Raw genomic sequence first — 23,634 nt, forward strand, 5'->3', positions numbered from 1 at the left:
GGTAATTCATTGCTGTGATCTCTCTCAAAATGCTAGGCACCTCTTCTCTGTGTGGGGGTCAGGCCAAGAAACTTACTCCTCACAGAAACATTGTCCACAAAATTACAGCTTTGTCACAGTCTTCCTATTTATCCCACTGTAGACTGCAAGTCAGCATGTAATGACCGGACAACATACAACCATACAATTTCTCAGCCTTTTGCTGCCAGCAGAAGGAGATGATACAGAAGTTTTGAAACACCTTCATTCCTCATTTGAGTGTCATAGGGTGGTTAAACTGTGATTTGCTACTTAGGTTCAGTATGTACCACGTGATGGACTAGCCTACTCTTCTTGACAATGGAAATACTTTCAAAATTTTATGATTTTATATCTCATCCAGAAATGGATGATATACATTTATTAGAACAACAGGATTATCTTATTTATACTTCAGAACTGCAAAGTGACACATAATCCTGTTCTATGTTCTTTAAAGTGTTCATTATTTATATATTTTTTTATTACTTGTAATTGCAAAAGTAAAGAATTCCTGTCTTTCAGTCTGTCTTACAAGTTCCCAGAGTCTTTTCTTTCTGGACATCTTTTTTGGACTCATCAAATTTTGCAATATCTTCTTGGTGTTTCACTCGTGCACATGGTGTTCCAGTTCTGAAATCTCCAAAGTTTATCAAACTGAAGTTATAATGTTATGAACAGGCTTCCATTTTAATCCTGGCTCTGTTTATGATAGTGGGTTGTTTAAATAAACTTTAATATACTATGATTACATTCTTGAAATGATGTTGGGAGTTTTATTGCAAGTGATGCACTGGTTTTTTTAAGCCACCAGTTGGAAATGGTTTTAACTTTGTTGTTTTTTTTTTTTAAATAAGGGAGAGAAGTTAAAATCATTCTAACAGATCTTTATATGTATTATATTTAATGACACGAAATGTTCTTTTTAGAGTCAGTTTTAGGTGGTAACCGGTTTGTTTTGAGACCAGGTAATGCTCACAAAGGGAGAAGTGAAAAGAATAGTTACTGTTTCGCATTTCGTAGTGTAGGATTTCGGTTACTGTTTTACTGCTAGGTAATTCATTGCTGTGATCTCTCTCAAAATGCTAGGCACCTCTTCTCTGTTTGGGGGTCAGGCCAAGAAACTTACTCCTCACAGAAACATTGTCCACTACAATTACAGCTTTGTCACAGTCTTCGTATTTATCCCACTGTAGACTGCAAATCAGCATGTAATGACCGGACAACATACAACCATACAATTTCTCAGCCTTTTGCTGCCAGCAGAAGGAGATGATACAGAAGTTTTGAAACTCCTTCATTCCTCATTTGAGTGTCATAGATTTAGCATTGTGGGAGGGCATGAATGACATCAAAAAATCTTAGAATTAATGATTTTTTTTTCATCAGTGAATAATGCATAAACCCAGTCTTACTGCCAGCAACAATCCATGTTGTTTTATAATGAAATATGCATTTCTTTTATATTAGAGAAACATAAAGTATATTCATTTTGTGGGCAATGCAAAATTTATGCTACCTTAATTATTCATTTCAATGCTTTTTAAGTTTGTCAGTATATTTAAATAATATGATAGATGACCACTCTGTCACTTATTGACCATTTAAATGAAATACGATGGGTTTGGAATGCTAAAGTCTTGAGCCTCCTCTTCTCCCAGTACATTTAAATATGTGCTCTGGGGTCTGCAGACCAGGTTGTCCAAGGCATTTGGGCACCTAGCTCTTACTGAAGTCTTAAAATTAGGGGCCTTAATAGAAGTGAAACCTGTGAAACTTTTGAGGATCTAGGCCTTAATACCTGCAAGGTGGTGCTTAGCGTGTTAGGGAATGAAACCCCAGATGCAAGTTTTGTGTTGCGGTGCCATGTGCAAATCAGGGACAGAAACATTCATTTTGTGTTTCTAGGCCTTGTATTTGTACCTCTCTAGTCAGTGTATTTTTGACATATTTTGACAATGAGGATTTCTTATAAACAGCATTCTTCTTGGTAACTAACATGGAGAAATAGCATTCAAAATTAAAAATTAAAAAAAAAAAAACAGTAATAAAACAAGATTTATCAGATCTGGATTGTGACATCCAAATGATAGACAAGAGTAATTGTGTGCTGCTTCTGACTTTCTTCTCAGTCTCCTATGTGAACCCAGCTCTAGGCACTATAGCTTTATTTTCTGCATTTTAAATGCCTTAGAAGTTGTGTTTGTCGTTGATATCCTAAATAGGACACTTGGAGGAACTTTGTACTGCTTTAGCTATTTTGAGTAATCAGGGTGAAATGAGGAAATGTTTTTTTATTTGTTTTTAATAGGGCTTCAGGTTTCCCTTGAGAGCAATCCTCAGATATGTCTTTCAAACACAGGTTTTGAAATGTTTCAGTTTAAAAGACTTGATATTTTTGACAGTCAGTTCTTTGAAGCTCTGTACTTCGCTAGTTTTGAGACAATCAATTGCAAACCACAGGTTATACTTGCCATTATATTCCAATGTCTGTCTTTCTACTTCCTGAGCTGTCATTGTGGCTCCTGTTGCTCTTTTTTCCCGTAAAATGAACCAACTTGACCAAAGCCATGCGTGAATTTCAACAGCTAGTCATTTGAGACTCATCTATGATGATTACAGCTGATTTGTCTGAAATAACTTAGCAAGACGTTTTGCTGGGATTGGAGCGATAAGACTGTACTTGAACTTCGTTATTTACTGTTTTTAACAAGCCTTTATTTTTTTCTGATTTAGAGTTGCAAATTGAACACCCTTTCTGTTAGCAAGATTATCTCAATGTACCTGCATTCCTCACTCTCCTGTGTTGGGACTGCTCTCTGGGGTTTTGAGAACCTATGTAGATGTAGTTTTATTTATTCATCTATTTCTGTGCATCTGATTTTATGATGCACAGAAATGTATTTTTTTTTCATTTTAGTAATGTTCTTGAAGGGAGCTGCTTAGGGTTTTGATGTATAAATAGTTCAAGTGAAGCAACTAATACTGTCACAGAGTAGACATCAGTTTTAAACACAGTGTAACCAATAGGAAGAAGCTTGCCCTTCCAAATAGTTCCTTATTTGCCCTGAAATCATATTTAAATGCAGCCATTGTTCTGTCTGACATATCTGTTGTAATGGACTGCATATTTATTTCTACAAGGTCCTCCCCTGCATTTGACCTAGCTAAGCTAGGGAGTGTTCCACAAATTACTTAATTCTCATTGCTCACATGCCTCAGTGGGACAGCCGGTGCCAGATTGTCACTCATCAGCATTTTCTTTGATGTATTTAACATTCTATTAGTGGGTTAAAGCAGGGTTTGATATTCAGTGCATAATGAATGTCTCTGGGGCCACTTTGAGCTTCTGTAATAAGGCTCTTGCCGTCCAATTCTATTTCGCTTCATCTGGTCGGCCTCCTGAGCTGCAGACTTCCTTTCCTGGGTTATGGAAGTGTGCTAAGCCAGACCCCTTTACCATCCAATTCTAGCTGTGAGAGGCTTGATCAACAACTGGAAGCTGCTGCTTGAATGCTAATTACAAAGATTCTCCAGCTGGCCGTTTGGGGCTATTCAAAGGCAAACTGAAGAGCCTAACAACCATCAAGTATCTTCTCTGAAGCATTACATTAGGTACCTCACAGTCTGTGTCTTTTTTGTATAGTATTTAACAGATACCTAATGCCTTTTGAAGGCAGATAGGAGCTAACTCAGTACAAACAGAAGGTTTGTTAGACTTCAGTGTGATTTTATTTTAATAGTGGTGTGCCCAGTGTTGTTTTTTGTCTTCACAGTGTTGGTTTACTTGGTTCTCTCTGATGAGAGATGGTCGTGCTGGCATTGATTAGACACCGTAACTGCAGCCTGACTGTTGCTTTTTCCAACATCTTGTTTTACCTTTGGATTTCTCCCCAAGTTTCAAGGAGTTAACTGATAAATCAGGATAAATCTTAGATTTGTTGAAGCATGAATATCAATAGATGCCTAAGAAAGATAACTGAAACAAAGCTTCATATAAAAGTTGTTATTGGTCACATTGTTTCTATAGTTAGGAGTATTTTCTAATAGTTGCTAGCTTGCTGTTTACATACTGCAAGGAGTTTTTAATTATTGGGCTTGCATATATAGAACAGGACAAAATCAAACTTCTGTCAAAGATTACTGCTAAATGCTTCAATGTCCTCTCCTATGCTATAAAAATACAGAATTTCTTCATGAGTGATATGTACAAGTTAGAATTGAATCTGTGCAAGCTTCTAAAAGAGCCTTGGAAGTACTTTATGTGTGTATGCTACTCAGTCTAAAGTTTCAATACGTTGTGTAAAAGCAGACATAACCTTGTTTTATGATGGGAATATTCCATATTCAGAAGTGAATTGCCTGTTATTAAAAAAGAGGGGTATGAGCAGCAAACTAGCAATAAAGTGTTTTACTCTGAAAGCTGTTCTGTATACTAACTCCTAGGTCCTGCTCCCTTAAGTTTTACTAGTCTGACTGATTTTTAACAGTGTTTAGGAATAGAATCAAAATCTTATACGTGCATGTTTAGGATACTCATCTCCTGGGATAAATCGGGTTATCCAGGTGGTCTTTGTAATCGTTACAATGCAGTTTGATTTGGCGCTTGGTATGTTGTGGGGCTGTTCATAATAGACTTTGTTAAACACAGTTTTTAGGGGAGGGATGATATACACTGTGTATAGACTGTAAAGAAAGAAATGCAATCAGTTACTTTTTTTTTCAGTTACTTCTTTATATATATGTGTGTGTGTGTTTGTGTGTGTATAATTGTATTAGAGTTGTGGATTAGGTCTGCTTCAAGAACCTGTTTGTTAATTAGTCATTTACTAGTCTAGAAACACCTTGTTCTACCATAGTGGGCTCCTTTTCCTGTGATGATTTTGAGTACAGTGCAATACATAAATTGACATCTCTGCCTCTTCCTCTCTCTGGAAGATGGGATGCTCAGAAGATTAAGCGGGTAGTGCTGGTGAGGCAGCCTGAAGGTGCCAGAGCAGCGTTAAAATAAGTATCATCTCTTCTGTCTCTAAAATATGAATAGATTTTTGACAAATAGTTGTTCACACCTCTGAAGTCATGATAGTTTTATAGAAAATTCTGAAATGAATAAAGTAGCCTTTATTTATCAGTGGGATGTACTTTATAGTATTTGCTGCAGTAGAGAAGACTTATTCTGTTTTGCATTATGAGAAAGTGGCTTCTTAATAATTGATTATCTTTCTAACCAGGTTATCTTGCATGATAAATCAAACCAGCAAGGTTCATTAGCCTTCATAATGTTTTAGAATGCATAAATTATGAAAGTTATTAGGATGTTTTGCATACAGTGATTGTATAATTACATTAAAATACACTTTGAAGGCAATGAAAGTTAAGCAGTCGTTTAGTCAAGTTCAAGAGTTGCTGAAATTAAATTGTTCTGTTTGCTTGTGCTAATGGAAATCATCATCTTGGCTGTTTTCAGTAAAATATATGATGTTCCAATTTCATTTTTCAATACTTGACTGTGCAGAAGGATTATTTTTATACATAAGGATGATGATCTTCGGTATTTGCAGGGGTGGAATGAAGTATGCTCAATCGTGGCATCTTAAAGTCTACCAGATCTGGACTGTAAGATGTGACTTTGGCTATAATGAATGTGTTGTTTTCCCAGTAGCTGTGAAAATCAAACTAAGTAAGAGATCACATAATCTTCTACATCCGCTTGGAAATGTTTTAGGAGGAAATCCGCTAGCAATTGATTCTTGTTTAAATAGTTGTGAAAATTCTAAGACAGTAGACTTAAGTATTGAGTGAAAAGATTGCAGATACTTGCATTATGCATAACTCTTCTGTTCTTCATGAGTGATATGTGTGTCAGCAGTAATATTGAAGATAAAATACAAAGTTCCACATGCATCAGTTTCTAATACCTTTTTTTGTGTATGCGAAATGGTTTTAATTCTGATATACTTTCATTCTTCCAACCACACACTTCTTTGAATCTTTTCATTTCCATTTTAAAAATATTTTAGATAGCTTGATTGATCAATCCCGTGGCAATTGTAAAGCAAATATTCCATCAGCTTTTTGCTGATTTTTGTGCTGGGGTGGTGAAGATGATGATACTGCCCTGATATTTACCCCAAATTGATAGAATATGTCCTCTTACTAACTTTTATGTGAAAATAGTCAAGTAGGTTATTGAAATATTTCTTACACTTGAAGACATGAACATTTGAAATTCCATATGCATTTTAAGTGTAAAATAAGCTTAAATTGGTTAAATTGATTTTTGTCATAGAACCAGAATATTACACCTAATAGGAGATACACAGAGAATCAAATGAAACAGCAAAAAAGCTGTTGCTGTCTACACATCGCAAAATAACTAGTTTTGGACTGGTGGAGTTACTATTGCTTTCATTTTTCTAATGACTTCTAGATAGACTTTTTGGATTTACTTCTATATTTTTGGTTTTACTTTCATGTTACTAAAATGTCTTAATGTTTTGGATAGTTTTCATTTAGGATTTAGCTAACTTCTTTTTTGGATATACTTGTTGAAATAAATGTGTTTGTGCTCTGTTAAAATGGGCTATCAGTGGAGAAAAGAGTTTTGCTCATTTTTTCAAGGAATGAGAGAAACATTTGATACTTTCTTAAAATATTGCAAAGTGGTAGCTGTGGGTTTTCAAAAGCGCTTGTTAGTATTACTCTTGTTTTATCAAAGTCTGCTGTTTTGCCTCATTTGATTTGACTTGCTAAAGAAAGCGGAAGGCCACAAAGGAAGATTTGGATATTCATTTGAAGATGAATATCAGACATGAGTCAAGATTTTTTTCCTCTATTCTGTATGAGGTTGTAGCTAATGATAGATAACACATGAAAAATTCCAGTGATTGACATCAATTTTAATCGTTAGTGCTGAAACTTTTCAGGAACTGATTTAGCCTCTGGGTAAAAAGGAAATATACTGTGTAAGCTTCAGATACAGTAATTCAAATGCAAAAGTGTGAAAACTTGGATATGTTATTTTTATTTAATTATAAGCAATATAAACCTGTTTGCTGGAATGAAAGAGTATTTCTGGTTCCATGCAGCTTAGGAATTACCTTTAGCACTCAATCATTTGTTTAGAGAATGGTACTTCAGTATCTGTAAAATTAAGGCAGCTTTCTAATTCCTCTTGAATCCTCTGATTATATTAAAAATAAAATTTGAACTTGAGTGATCAGCCAAATTCAGATGGTGAACAGTAATTTGCTTTAAGTATAAACAAGAGCAAAATGCTCTTGAAATTATAGTTTCATTGTATAGGATATTTTCCTTAAACCAAATCCCATATATTAACTTGGTAAAATCTTAGATTCCTCTTTCCCTTCATGATCAAGTGTCCTTTTGGGACACAGTGAAGATATCTGTAATCATGTAAAGAAATTGCAGACTTCTTATAATTTTTCAATATGTACTTTGAGTTATTTTCTTCTAGATATCTGTTAACATTGTTACAATATTTCTGAATAAATATTTATACATTGAGACCTTGTAAAGAGAAGTCACTGCTTTATTATACAAAATCCCTACAAGTTCTAATTGGATTGGTATTGCTTTTGTCTAGTTTAATTTATAACATTATCTCGGACTCTTTTGGAGGAAGAAGTTGTTTCTGGATAGCTTCTTTATTTTAATTGCTAGCTACCAACCTCTATCTGAATTGCTTAATGTTTATGCGTCACTGTGAGGCCTGAAATGATGTAACAGTTTGATGACTTTTTGAATTCTTTGAGTACAGTTGTATTCAGTATAGTCCGGTGCACAATAGCAAATTGCAGCAAAGCTGATGGGTTTGAAAATGAGGATCTAGTTCAAAACTCTTATGATATAGGAGGAACAATTATAGTCATGAATCTGTAATACTTGCCAATCGTCTTCATTAAATTTTGTTGTTGTAGCAACTCTCTAGCCTTTTTCATATTTAAAATACCTTGTGTCAAATAATTAGTACCACTTAATTGTATTTTATTGCAAATGAGGCAAGTAATTAAAGAGGTTCTTGCCATGGTTACAGGACCAAAAAGGGTCAGGAACAAATTGTAATTGTAATATATTTTGTGAATATGAATTAATTATTCTAATAATTTAACTGTCTCTTCATTCCCCTTATCCAAACCAGTTTTCAGCATATTTGAATTCCTGCTTTTACTCTGAAAGATTAAAGGATAAAAACAGTCTCTGGACCTCACTCTTTTTTGTCCTGTATCTCTTCCTGTCTACTTAAGAAACCTATGACATGCATTTTGTGCTTCCCTGTTTTGATAGCCACCCGGTTAAAGTGCAAAATAAAATCTACTGCGCTCTTTCTAGTGTATTTCTACAGGTTCTTTTTATTTTTCCTCCTAGTTTTCTCTCCTGTACTGAAACTCCTTGAACTTTGATCAGAGAGAGCAATTGTGATAATCCACACTGGTTTCTGTAGAGCTTTGGGGAGGAAAGGATTATTCACAATGCAGTATTGGGGATTTTGAGCCAACAAATACAAAAACCAGTCAGAAAAACTAGTTCAACTGATACCACTTCATGGAATCAGAGCTATTGAAAAGCCAAGAACCTGATTTTTCTTTTCATGTTTTAAGGAGGTAATTTTAGTTCCTCTTCAGAATTTCTGGATTTGATTAACCAAGTATCTTTTGATGCTAAGTACAGAATCCATTATCCAGCAGGGATAGTTCTTTGCATAAAGTGAAAAAACTATGCCATTCTGAGGAGGGTAATAAAAATAAAAGAGCTTCTGAAATGGTGCGGTAGCAATATGCTAGACTACAATGTTTGTTAAGCAGGAATGAGTTTTATGGTTCAGAAACAGCAGCTGCAATGGAGAATGAATGAAACAGATTACAGCCCTCCACCTTGTATACGAAAAAGCACAGTTGAAATAATGCTCAGCAAAAGCCTTAGAATCCCAAATACAGGTCAGTAAGCCCTTCAATGATTGCAGTTAGACCTTTTTCATCTAATCCAAGCAATATTCTCTGCAAATTGTTCATGTTCTTACATTCTAGGGCTTGGCAGTTTTACAGTTGACAGTGCCATCTGTTTCTCTTCATCTTCTACCTTTGCTATCATTCTCTTTTTATGTTTTCTTTACTTAACAAGGTCATTCATACTTCATCCCTGTGTATATGACTGTAGCAGGAGCTTATAATAATTAGGCATGTAGGGGCATAAAGAATTATTCCCAGATTACACCTCTGCCATATGGTTTTGAAATGGCGCATTGTAATGAAAAGTAAAGGTTTACTTCTCCCCTCAGATCTGCCGCAAAGTAGAAAAATTTACTTATTTGTGGCAGTAAATCTGCTTGATTTCTTGCCAGACATATTCAACATCATCCATTTTTAAATAAAAGTATCAAATGTTTTTCTTGAGCATTTGGAAAAAGTGGTTAGAATTGAAAGCATGAAAAAAAACGTGATAACCTTTTTCCCCCCAACGCTTATTTCAAAATTGTGCATTTTTTTTAAAAAAAGGGCAGTATTTCTTCCTTCTACATCATATGAATCTCTTCTCCACTATGATTTTTATTTATTAATATCCTAGTGGGAGTCTTCACTGTTTCATTTTTCTTTGGGCCTTATGGGATTGGACTTCTGTTACATGCATATCATCATCTTTGTTAATGTTTAACTTGTTTAGATTTATAACTGGTAGGTGTTTTAAGGAGTTTCTTCTTTTATTAATTACATATCTGGATTCGTCATTATTCCATGTGTTGAATGAATCATATGTGGAGTGAAAAGAGATAGTGTTAATTGCAATTTAATATATTTGCATATGAAACCTCTTTAGATCTATAAATGCCTAATTGTTTTACCTTTGCCAGTGTACAAGGATGAATGGGTTAACACTTATTATTTTGTCCCTTAATTTGGGCTGCAGAGTGATGTCATTTGAGTTGAGTGAATATTCTTTTGAAAAACCTTTCAAATAAATATATACATATTGTTGGTTGCTTTAAAAATTAATCTTAACCTTAACAAATTTTAGCAGTAGTACAGGTATGTTTGTCCAGCAGATACTAAACGAAAATACACAAATATTTGTCTGAGTTAAAGCAAAGATAGGAAATATGCTCTGCTATTTTTTTGTGATGAAAAGTGTCAGTTTTCTTTAAATATTGCCACATGAATTTGTATTAGTTTAGCCAAATATCAAGAGATTTAAAATCTATGTTCTTAAGTATTCACTTAACTGCCCTGATGAAGATAGTTTCCTAAAAAGACATAAATTTCCACACTCATTAGATAAGGTATGCTTTATTATTTCATATCCCATCTTCAATTCAAGTCATGCCAAGAGTAGAGGAATTATACCCCATCCAGATTATTCTAAGGCACGTTAAAAATATACTAGCCCTATGAGATTTGCATTATTTATGAGACATTAATATTCATTTGCATTAATTTGTCATCATTCTGTCTTTTCAAAAACAAAGGCTGAAAGACTTGTCTTACTTATGTTGGTATAAATCGAGAATAATTCCATTTAACTGTTACTAAAATCTGGTCTACTGAGAGGAAAAAAACCCTCTACTAAGTATGGAAAATGAACTGAAAAGTCATCAGTTAGCAGAAATGTTCTTCATTCTTCATTTAACTTGGTCCTAAAATATGTAGTTCATAGCTTCCTAGGACACTGGAGACTTATGGAGTTTACTGATGGGCCACAGATTTTCCTTTAGCATAGTTGCCTTCCTGAATTAGAGTCCACTCAATCAGGGACTGAATTTATGATTTCTTTCAGATGAAGATAAACTTCCTGACATATTGAGCTTGGCCATTTAAAGGGGCTAAGGAGGAGCAGGCAGTGATACTTGTCATGGAAATGTTTAATCTGACATGATTGTTGTGAAAGGATTTGAACACTATTATCTGAGGCTCGCTGGAAATATTGCTGTCTCATTCTCAGCATTTGTGAAGGAGATAAAATCCAAATAGTGATCACTTTACTCAGGCTGTGCCCTCTTACTCTAGTTGGTTTTGTTCGTGACTTGAAGTTCTAGTTCCTTGCAAACAGTGTTGCTTCTGTTTGGATGTAACTCTGTTTCTGGAGAAGGAACAGAGCCAGCCTTTATCTCCTCAGGCTGCTGCTACCCTGGGCCAGCGTTATGTCCTCAGAGTCCTGCAGCCTGTGAGTTTTGCTCTCTGCCTGACTAGAGAAGGATGCCTGGGAGCTACAGCCGCCTTCTGTCCTTTGTGCTTCCAGCTGCTCGCATCCTGTATACGTTCGCTTTCCTTCCCCTTTCCCCCTACTGAAAGCATAACCTTTCTGTAGGTGTGCTCTACATGGGCTTTGGTCTTGATCCTCTGTGTTCACCAGGGCCTCCTAGCAACCTTGTGAGAACAGTGGGGCTGAGTGCCCACCTACCTCACACAGGCCTCCTGGCAACCATGAATGTTGCCTCTTGTACAGTCAGGACTGAGATGGGCTTGAAAGAGCTGTGCTGCTCCTTTCCTAACACACAATGAGGAAGAGTTGTTCCTGCTGGGTTTTATGGTTTAATCTGGTGGGCAACATTGCTATTGACCTCAAATTTGTGTTCGGATGGCTTTAATCAAGGTAAGGTTGAGAAGACTGGGATGCAAGAACCAACTGGAAGAATTAGCAGTGATGTTAGCACTGGCTTCAAGAATGTCTGACCTTTTAGTCAAGAGGGGGGAAGTAACATAGGTCTCTTCCTCTCTACCTTTTTCAACAAATGGGCTTTGGAAGAATTCAAGATATCAAAGTAGATGTTTGTTCCATCAACCTTCATTTTCATACTTGATGTGGATTGCACTTAGTCTCCTACACACTGAATTAAGATCATCTAAGTTTGCCCTGGACCAGGGTCCAAATTCGGTATAAGGCAACGTTCGTGGCTCAACTATGAATAAAACTGGTAAGAATGGTTAGAGCACGAGGAAAGTTTGAAAGGTTTTTAAAATCTGAACAGAAAAATTCAACTTGACGTGCAACAGAACTGATGTAATTCTGTGTTTTGTTATTTACAGCTGCAGCTGAACTGCAGATATATTTGTGTATCTACATTTTTTCAGTCTCACAACGAAAGATATACAGCATCATTCTTTTGTATGCTTTGGCTATAATGTCAGTTCCTGGAGGAGCGGAACACAATATTGTACTTAGACTAATGTATCTGAAAAATACTTCAACCTCACTTGAGAGTCACATAAGCATTTCAGAAATTGTGCCCTTAAACAAGCAATATTATCTTCAAGGACTATTGCTAGGATTAAACTACTGATACTTCAAACAAGCCTGTAAGGATAAAGAAGCATTAGTTTTCATCACACTGAGAAAAAGCTTTAAGCAGAGGGACTATATCTTATCTCAGACTGCATAGCAAGCCAAAATATTGGATGAGCTGGAGCAAGACTTAAACTTGTGTTGTCCAGTCAAAGAGGGACTAATATCTCTACTGTTGCAAGATGATACATCTTTAAGAATTGACTATGACTTGTGTTTCCTTTATGAGAGATAGCAGTTAAGCTGCAGTAATGCTAGTGTGGTAGTTTGCTTCTGACTTTCAGGAAAAAAATCACCCAGACTTCTCAACAATTCAGATTTTCAAGTATTCCTTAGATATACTCATTCTCTTAGAAGCCTGGAGGCAATTTTAAGTATTTCGAATTCTGTAAGGTTAACAGTTCTGTGACTCAGCTTCTTCTCTTCCACATGGTAGATGCTTGTTACATAACTTATACGTTATGTGTATTTCATTTTGACAGCAGGATTTATTATTTATTACTCAATATAGTTGATTTCATCTTTCATTTACTATTCCTAGTCTCCAGTGGAAATTCATATTTTATGCTAAAGCCTTTGATGCTGAGCTGATTCTCATCCTGGATTATGTTGAAAACTACCTTGGTGTGGTAGGACTGCTTTCACTGCCCTCAAAGCAAGTTCTGGCAGTGCGAATTGCATGTGCTGATATAATTGTTCTGAAATAGCATCAATAGTCTGAAGCTTGTCCTGACAAGAGGGTTATTTTCCAAGGGGAGTCATCTGTGTAGCGGAGGCCTCTAGAAAGATTTTGGTTTGATACGAACTTCCATATTCTAATCTTTGTTTTCATATGCTACAAAATAACCAGCTAAGAAATCCTGTCCAAAGAGAGAAGAAATCCCTGATACCTAGCTTTAGAGAGACCTAATGAGGCAAGCAATTAAGAAAAGAAGCAAGAAACCATGATTTTTTTCTTTCTTCAGAATGGTGGAAGTTCTGCTCAAAAAATGGCATCCTAAAAGAAACTTAGGGACTTTGACAAGAGTCTTTTTGCTGAATATTCTCCTTAATAATACTTTACCATAATACTTTTGTCACTAGAATTAGCAAAATCAGTATATCCTCCTACTACTTTTTCCTCATATCATAATAAATAGTGGTAATGTTCCTTTGATTTTAAAATGAAGTGTAGAAATAATACAGTATTTTAATAGCTAAGTATAGATGATATGATCTGACATGTGACAACTACGGACATGTGATATGTCAGCTTTTCCCATTTTATTGAAATTGCCCTTTCATGAGTAATATAACAATAGGTTTTCAAACCAATTTAAAACAATTTGCATGTGTGCAGATGCTAAATATCTCACCAAATAGCACTTGGCTTTTGATCAGCACTACAAGAAATAGCTATATTGTGCTGGTACAATAGGACAATATTGAACTGGCACTTTCCTGTGTAGTGTAAACAAGCTACATTGTAGAAATCAGACACTATAGAGCAGAGGAATCAACTTAGATATTGCAAAAGACAGCATGCGGTACTTTAATTATGTTTGTATAAATAATGATTGTTTATCAGCAGGTGGGGGACTAGTGACTCCCTGTGGTGCAATTGCAATGACTTTTAATAATTGATGAAAAATATTTTCCTGGTTTTTTTAGGGGCAATTGATGTGTCCTTAGGTTTTATATTAGGTTCAGTATTGTCCATGGTTTGTGTTTTTGATGGTGGATGGTATGAATTTGGAGGAAAATCAGTTTGCTTTCTCATTATAATGCATTAACAGATTTGCAAAATATATTCTGGCTATCTGATTTAAACAAGGCTTTTCGAGTTGTCCTGAATGTATACCAGGGGCAATTGTAATGGTTGAGGAAAACATTTTGAATTAGAAAATTGGACATATGAGAGAGAACCATGTACCTCAGATCAGTTTTTAAATTATTAAAGGATTCACATTAATGTTTTAGACATCTAATTTTTCTCTTTGCTGCTTAATTCAACTTAAAACTGGAGATGGACAGAGAAGATCCTTGCTTAAATGTGAGCGTGTAATAAACTTATTTGGTGCAATTTATAACAGAAATGAATAGAAAAATATATATATTAACCTTAAGGTGACCTATTTCCTAATTGGAGAGAGAATTATGTTCATCTTTGCCCAGGGGAACGTGTAATTTATAATATTTTTCTGATGAATAGCAAAGACAATGTCACGTTTTTGTTGAAATAGTCAGTTTAGGCAATACAACATTTGAAAAATTTAGTTTTCAAAATGTGTGTAAAGATAATCAGTACCAAATTAAGATATGCATTTACTGAAGACTTCAAATTGACTGATATACTGAGTTCATTACGAAAAAATCCATTGCTTGTGGAACCAGCATGTATCTGATAGCTTATTCAATGTGAGTAAATAGACTAATTCTGTGAGCTAATCCATAAATCTGTGTTTACTCCATTCAGTTCTCTAGAGTTTTTCTGTTTCTTGGAGGTTGTCTGAATCATGTTTTTTTTTTTTTTTTCTGGCATAGTGAACTACTCTACCATTAACCTGTTTTCTGCCTGATAGGGAGGTGCCCTTTGGCTGGAGCAGACATAGATGCCTCAACTGTATAGCAGGCTGTTAAAGACAAAGAACTCATTTTGTCAAGACAGCAAAAGATGTCAAACCAAACTCCACTGGAAATAGTGACCTGTCATGTGTTAGATTTGATAAATCAAAAAGAAAAGATTTATGACTAACAGAACAAATACAAGGGTAAAGATTGTCTGATATTTTAGATAGAAAGAAGTTGAAACTTTGGTTATAGTCAGAACAAGGAAGATTCTTCATAGAAAATATGCCAAGTTGATGCATATGACAAAAAACAACTTAGTAAACAGCTGTTATCATGAATGATTTGCAGTGAAAAAAAGTTCATATTTTGTAGCCGCAGGTAAATGTCTTGAAAAATAGAAAAAAAAAAAAGAATAAATGAAATCTCTATAGACACAAAACAGAAAGTATGCAAACAGATCTGCAAAGCTCTGCCTCAGTTTGTTATATCTCTATTATCTGGGAAATATCTGTTGGCTTAGAAATGAAGATCTTGTTTTGTTTCAGAATATTTTCATATATTCCTTTTACATATCTGTCAGACTGAATCAAAACCTTAAGCATATAAATGTTGACACTTTCTTTTCCAGGATCAGCATGTGCATGAGTAATTGTATTCTTTGATCCATATCTGACTTTAATTGTTTTCTGTGAAAGAAAACCATTCTGTTGTACCAAGAAAAATCAGTTATGCATTTTAGAGTACTTTCAGGTGGATTTATAGTGCCCACAAAGATGAAATTTTTCCTAGAACACTTTGAATTCACCAGATTTACACAATATTCAATAAAAAAGAACAAAAACATTTTCTCCATATTATCTGAAATTGAAAATGTTTTGGGTGGCTGGATTAGATTACAGAATTTGCAGAGGGGCCCTTCCTTTATAGTCCCTAACTCAGTTGTGAGATGTTTGGCAATTTTGGGGTCAGAATAGTCAACTGTTGATTCACTTCAGTGTTCCATTTTGAGGTATGTTTTACAGAAACAAATGCACTAAATAGCCCAAAGTAATAAAGGCCTTGATCCAGTTGGAACACAGACTTTCTAACAAGAGAAAGAAAGATTAGTCCAAACAAACCAGTGTTTTATCTTCTTTAGCTTAGAAAAAGAAAAGTTGGATTCTAGCAGTAAGTCAAGGTGATCTTAGGTAATTCTTTTTTCTTTCCATAAAAGAGAGATTTTCTGTCTTCAATACCATTGCTATGCTATAAAACAGGGCTTTTTCTCTTAAAAAAAAAAAAAAAAAAAAAAAAAAAAAAAAAAAAAAAAAAAGTGGATTTAAAGGAGTGTAATGGACATCATTAAAACCTAAACCTGTATGTGTGGAAATGCTGTAATGTTTATATTGTTTGCTGTATCCAGAATAAGACTTTAGGAGTTAATGATGATTGTTTCCTTGAGACAGAAGCAAGATGATTTCTTCATTCAGCCATGCTTTTGAAAAGCCTGACCTTGTATTTAGTGTCTCCAAAGTCCTGTAAAACAGGACTGCATGGCTGCCCCTCAGGAATTAATTCACTGAAGTATTATTATTTCTAAACTGCAATGAGAGTGCTGAACAAGGGGCATTTTCCAAGTTCCCAGAGCAACGTAAGAACTCTTGCTGACGTTGTCCTGCCCCTTCTCATGGTGCTGGCGCTTCCTGGCTTGGCACCATAGTACAAGGTAGTAGCTTGTCTTAGGTTGGTGGGAAAGGTTGGCAATAAGTAGAACTTCACTGAAAAGTGTCATATACGAGGACAGCAATGAAGTATTGGGGAGAAATCAATGCAAATTACTTTATAGAACTTAAAAGCAACATTCGCACAAGTGGAGCTACTCTGTTGGAAGTCTTAAAAATACTGTTACTGCCTTTTAAAAACTGACAGAACAAAGGACTGGGCAACAACAGAAAGAAGATTAATAGAGAAGGATGATGCTTGTTTATAGATTTTTTTCTATTCTGAACTGCCACTTGAATCCTTTAACAGCTTTTACCCAAGGCACCACGCAATAGTGCAAATGAACAGATTGGTGCCTCTTGCAAATGGTGTTCAATTTTAGGTTGTCTTACATGAAATAATATGAAGATCATACCTATTTCTGAATAACATACTATGCATTCTGAATAAGTAAGGTTTCGAGAATGTGCTTTCCGCTCTACTCATGCATAAATCCTTGGAGTAAAAACTGATTTAATATTAGCTAATATTTCTACTTGTATTTCTTTACTACATTCTTTTGTTCCTCCAGAAAATACACACTAGCTATATTTTTCTTGGATAATCTCTCTGATTTTGAAAGAACTTTTGAAATTTGTGTTAAGTCCAGATTCTTCAATGCCTAAGAAAGGGGTAGAATGGGATACAACTTCACCATCCTTTTAAGTTTGTATTTTATAGTTATATATAGTAAATATGATGCTACTGAACATCGAGTTGTGAGAGGAGATGAGTTAAAAAGTGCCAAAATGACTGTGGTGGAACCTTTGTCGTGAAAACTTGCTTCACAGTTCTATTTATTATTGAACTTTGTTATTCAAATCTCTTTCTCTCTCTGTGTGTGTGTGTGTGTATTTCTAAGCACCTGTATGTAGTATTATACTGTTACTGACTGTATAACTACTCTTTTCATAAATTTTTGCATACTCACAAAACTTTTGAAGACTAATATCTAAAGATAGTTAAATTGCAAGACTTCTTTACCTTTTGCATGCTGGAATCTTGAAGGTGATGAGGAGTAGCCAGCATGGATTCACCAAGGGGAAATCCTGCTTAACCAATTTGATAGCCTTCTCTGATGGAATGGCTGGCTGGGTAAATGAGGTGAGAACAGTGGACGTTGTCTACCTTGACTTCAGCAGGGCTTTTGACACCATGTCTCCCATGGCATTCTACTAGATAAGCCCAGGAAGCATGGGTTAGACAAGTGTTCAGTGAGGTTCACTAACTAACCTAACCCTAACCTAACCCTAACTCTAACCCACCAGTACGAGGTGGGGGCTGATCTTCTGGAGAGCAGCTCTGCAGAGAAGGACCTGGGAGTGCTGGTGGATGACAAGTTGACTATGAGCCTGCAACGTGCCCTTGTGGCCAAGAAGGCCAATAGTCTCCTGGGGTGCATTAAGAAGGCTGTTGCCAGCAGGTCGAGGGAGGTGATCCTGCCCCTCTCCTCAGCCCTGGGGAGGCCTCATCTTGAGCACTGCGTCCAGTTCTGGGCTGCCCAGTACAAGAGAGACATGGAGCTACTGGAGAGAGTCCAGCGTAGGCATACAAAGATGATCAGAGGGCTGGAGCATCTGCCCTCTGAGGAATCACTGTGAGAGCTGGGCCTGTTTAGCCTGGGGAAGAGAAGTCTGAGGGGGGATCTTATCAATGTGTACAAGTACCTGAAGGGAGGGTGTCAAGGGGACAGGGACAAACTCTTTTCAGTGGTGCCGTGTGACAGGACAAGAGGCAATGGGCAGAAACCGAAGCACAGGAAGTTCTGCCTGAACGTGAGGGGGAGTTTCTTCGCTGTGAGAGTGACAGAGCCCTGGCACAGGTTGCGCAGAGAGGTTATGGAGTCTCCTTCTCTGGAGATCTTGAAGGTCCGCCTGGATGCAACCCTGTCTAATATGCTGTAGGTGACCCTGCTTGAGCAGGGGGGTTGGACTAGATGATCTCCAGAGGTCCCTTCCAGCCTTACCGATTCTATGATTCTGTGAATCTTGGGCATCAAATGAGCAGGAACTTTATATATATAATTTATCAAATTTTCCTTTCATGTTTTCATTTATTACTATTTAAAGAGTTATTTATCAGAACTGCTAGTTTCATGGTTGAATTTGGTTAATAGCTAGCAGTATATTCAGCAATTTTGCAGGGGCTATTTAGAAATTATCCTCTACAAAGAAAACAGAGAAGGATAAAAATATTCTTGAGATTCAACTGCTAGATTCAGTAAAACATTTCTACTGCAGCTGTAAAATGGAATATTTGAATATAAAACTTATTTTTGACAATTTCATAACTATAGCAACCCATCAGACAGTTTTATGTTATTTCTTTTGGCCCATGCCCATCTTTCCAGCTCTTTTCTCACCACCAGTACAAAAGTACCTTCTAAAAAGAGTGTTCCTCTTATCATTGATTATGTTTTACCCAATTTTAAAACCTTTTCTGTTTAAAAACTTGAAATGTCTCTAGATCAGATCATTGCATGATATTTTCTCACATGAAATAGGAAATAGATTAAGAAAAGGCTGAACAGGTAAAAGATGAAAATGTGTCATGGTAATTAAAATTCAACGTTAAGTAGAACCTTTTTGACCTACAGGCTATATCCTTCCTGAAAAAAGCTTGTTTTGAAGATGCATATTTGTCTTTTTGCACAGTGCCCTGATGTACAGAGCAGTGGGGAGGTTGACCCATCCTGCTTGGGAGTTATGGACCAAGCTGAGCAATGTTCTCTGGGTACTACTACGAAAGTTGTTTTGGAGGTATTTCTGTGTATTTATTTTACATCAGAAATCTAGACTCCTGAGCTTCAGAGTACAGCTTTCTACACAATTTCTTATACTTTTATGAAGAGAGACAATACTTGGAAAAGGAGGAAGATAGACTATGTCTAGTTTAGTCTAAAACTTAACTTTTATTACCATGTATATGCACTGTTGCTGTGTGATGCACTTGTGATGTGGTCAAGGTGCAGCCATTGTAACTGAAGCTGTCTAGAAAAAAAAATGCATGCTACAGATCTTCTCCGGTGCATCCATGCATAGTCTCGTCCTAACTGGGAACAAGTCTGTACCCGAGGGTAGGGATGGACTAATTTATTCTTTGTATTTGCTTAACTCATTGCTTTTGAGGCCCTGGTTTAACTTTCTGAAATTCCTGTCAAACTTGTCAACCTAATGGTTGCTATTAACTCAGCAACCCTGAAAGTTTGGACCAGCACTTGGCATAAGGACTTGGGTGGTACTTATTCCATATAAAGATGAGCCTGAGTCTGCGTTTCCCCTTTTTTTTTCCTCCCAGCGCCCAACCCTTCCACAAACTAGACAGTCATTTTATATCCTTTCACTGAGTCATTTGTGTTTGTTGCACTGGAAGACAGGCCCAGTGTGCTGCAGCAGGAGCAAATGACAGTCTCCAGAAATAGAAAATCAGGAATACATCATCAAAGATCACATAGTCTGAATGCCCCAAAGAGAGCAAAAGCCTGAGTTTTTCTTGTATATTTAGAGACCTGTTGCTTCTAGTCAGAGTTTTGCTCACGTGAGGCTTGAGGAGAGAATTTAGTGTTAGAAAAAAGCATGAAATTTAGATGCATGCTCAGTATTGATTTCCTTTTCTCTGAAGCTGTTTTTCTTACCATTTTGAAGAGTGACTTGGTTTTAGTAAAGCAAAGCACCTGAGGATTAAAAATGTGTACATTAGTAAATAAATCCTCGTCTAAAAATTATGTACAAAGCTATATATTTTCCTAGCATGTATATTCTTCACTCAAAAGATACAATACTAAAGACCTGTTGCTTCATATTGTTGGTGAAAAAGGCATCACCCTTGAAGATGAATATCTTTTTTGGAGAGGGCTGTAGAAGCCTGTTTTTTCCCTAAGGCGCCATACCATTTTTCATACTTTGGTGGACAAGCATCTTAGAAAAGGAGCACCAGCCATAAACTCTAAGAATCTTTCTCTTGGATCCTTTATTTATTAGTTGAATGTGCTGCAAAGTGCAGTGGTGTGTAGGCACAGCTGTATTAGTGCTATTCATTTAACAGAACTGACTTTACAGGTACTCCATCATGTGTATGTTTTGTTCCACCAACGGGAATGCTGGAAGAGGCTGTGTTCAAGTACAACCCTGCCCAGTGGCTTTGTAACGAACGGAGTCATGTAAGAATAATAGACTATGTCTGTAGACCAAGAAATGTCTTTTTTGGCAGAGCCACAGTTGTAAATTGCAGTAAGTGTTGCAGATCTTGAGTCTTGGATAAAAGGTGGCAGGCAGACTTAAAATCACATTCCCAGACACGCTCACATTACTTTTAGTAGGCTGTAACTTTTACACTTTCAAAGCCAGTTGTCAGAACTGAACTGATATTTTAAATGTTTAGCTATTTCAGAAGGAAAGTTTTGGGGAGAAATGTGTTGCTTTGATTAAGTTAAACCCAGACCTATTTAACTGAGCCAGGATGGTAGTTAGGTGCTTTAGAAAATTATTTTGAAATTTGCAGGGTGAACATGCAGGTGGTGTGTGCCTTTTGTTCCTATTACTGATAATCCATGTACATTTATCGCTTCCACAGGCTGCCTTGGAGGTTCCTTAGGGCTAGCATCAACATTCTCCAGATACTTCATCAGCACTGACTGTGCTTCAGGCCAGGGCTGGAGAAGTTGAGCATAACTGTCTCTGCAAACGGCCACAAATTCCTAGGGAATATGTAGTGCCAGATAGTGAAGTTGAGCTTTCTCAGTGTTTATCCTGCTGTAGTTGGTGAGGCAGCTTGGTAAAAGAAGCCTAGCAAAAGCTGATGGATGAGGAATCAAATAAATTAGAGTCTGGATAGGAACATAAAAGCAGCTGAGAGCTGGGACACTGGCAGTGAAGAGAGACAGGGAGAAATTAGATAAGAAGAAAGGAGAGAGAAAAAGCAATAAATACAAGCAGAAAGGAGTAGAATGAGGTGAGAGGTGGAAAGAAGATGGAGGGCTGTGTGCGATGAGATTGATTATCTTTGCCTGTCCCTTTCCCTCCTTAGGAAGCTGGAATTGAATTTCTATGCCTGCATCCCATGCATACTGATTGCCCACAATTGTGCAGCTCGGTGTGAAGGAAATCTGCTCTTTTCAGTCTGCCTTTTTTTTTTTAATAAAATAATTACATATTTCAAGCACTCGTTAAGTCAAGAACTGCCTCAGTTAGGAAATTATATATTAAGAGTGTCTGGGTAGCATTGATCTGAGTCAGGCAAGTGTGCTATGATACAGGTGCTACAGGGACCCTTCCTCTTACAATGCACCTATTGGGTGAGCCCAGAGATAACAGGAGATGTGATGTAAATGGGAGATGTTGTCTGTAAAGCACCTGTCTGTCTTACTGCGAGAAAATGAGCTGCGACTATGGCATAGGGCTGCGGGAAAGGAACGGATTATTCCCGGGTTAGGGCAGTAGGAAGCCTCTGTGACTGCTTTGGTGTGTTGCTGCACTGGCAGCTTTTCCAGACTTTTCACAGCAGCCTTGTTGTCTGGTTGAAAGGTCTGATGATTGATTTGCAGAAGTAAATGGGAGCTCACTGTTTTAAACGTAGTAACTTTGAATTTTTATTGTCCTATATAGAGACAATGTAAAAATCAAATTAACATGTTTCAGTCAGACCACCCAAGATTAGAGGGTAATTGTGACAATTTTGGCTCTAATATTTATTCCTTTTTTTTCTACTACACAAGGTTGTATCATCACCATAGATGTGATTTGAAGATGATCTTGTTGCATACTATGGTAGTAAATGTCCAGAGCTGGAGAAGGGGAAGTAAATTCTCTGTGTACAATTCTAGTTGTACAGTTCACCTTACATATAATAGGCTATAAAAATTGCTACAAGTTACATTTCATACTTAAAAAAAAATGTTCTTTTTTTTGCTGATCATTCTTTAATTTGATTGGGATTTTAGCAAGAGAAGTTAGTATTTCCGATCCTAAAATCACATGTACAGGAAGAAAACTATGTGCCAGGATGGCTTGACTGATAACACTTGTCTTTCGGCTGCAACCTCTTGGTCCTACATTCCACATGAGGGATGTCTCTTGTTATTACTGATTCTGGAAGTGTTAAATGTGATCCCTGAATTTTAAATATACAAAACTGGATCACTTTGCATATTTGTCTAGCAGGGCAACTTAAGATTTGTATTTCTTAAGGGAGGAAAAGACCTAAGGCTTAACTGCATTATTTGAAAAGTTGTACTCTTCCAGGGCATGGGTGTATTGAGGAACTAAGTAGTAGCTGCTACCATATGTTTGCTTACGTAGATACTAAAATAGCATGCCTGGTTTGGGTGATGAGATACTTCATTTGGCTTAAATATGAAATGAAAACGTTGTCTAAAGTTTCTTATAGTGGATTGACTATTTAGCAATATATGACTGAGCAAGCCACAGCAAAAGAAAGAAAATATTCCCTCCGATACTGAACATTGTAATTGCATTAAGAATAATGCAGAAGGAGAGAATAAATCTTTCACAAATTCAGAAATATGAACTGATTCCCTTTTTTTGAAAGTATATAGTGAGATGGAATTTCAGCACTGATAGGATCAAGATAATGGTTGATGGAAATCAGTTATAACATTATTTACTTAGGAGATGGATTTTTTTATTTAAAAGTAAGATTTGAAGCCTAATTTCTCCTTGTGAATCCTATCATGAGCAGATAAAGTATGTCAATGATGAGATGTATTATGGAAGATATGGTTTTAATTGATCTTGCAGAAATAGAAATCTATTCTTAATTAATGTTACCTTACAACCAACTTGTTTACTTGTGATATCTTTATGTAATTGCCATAAAGATGGAGTACTGCTAATGGGAATTTGGATTCGAATTACTATTACAGTGCCCAAGGAAAAAAAGAAAAAAACAATGCTCCTTGAGCAGTGGCTAGATAATCCCTAATGTTTAGTCAGGAAAAATGTCAGCAGAGCTAAATTCAGCTTTCTTGGTGGCTAGAGATGCAGATGTAGAAGACTTCTATGCATAGGAGAGAGA

The 23,634-nt window shown here is 36.4% G+C and overlaps 1 protein-coding gene across 3 annotated transcripts in view; it reads left to right on the plus strand.

Annotated features, from left to right (window-relative positions):
• Positions 1 to 23,634, plus strand: part of CHID1 (chitinase domain containing 1) — a 123,194-nt gene that overhangs the window by 94,266 nt on the left and 5,294 nt on the right. The gene's annotated exons all lie outside the window — the stretch shown is intronic.

The sequence above is a fragment of the Rhea pennata genome, chromosome 5 (assembly GCF_028389875.1).
Source record: "Rhea pennata isolate bPtePen1 chromosome 5, bPtePen1.pri, whole genome shotgun sequence".
Classification (NCBI taxonomy): domain Eukaryota; kingdom Metazoa; phylum Chordata; class Aves; order Rheiformes; family Rheidae; genus Rhea; species Rhea pennata.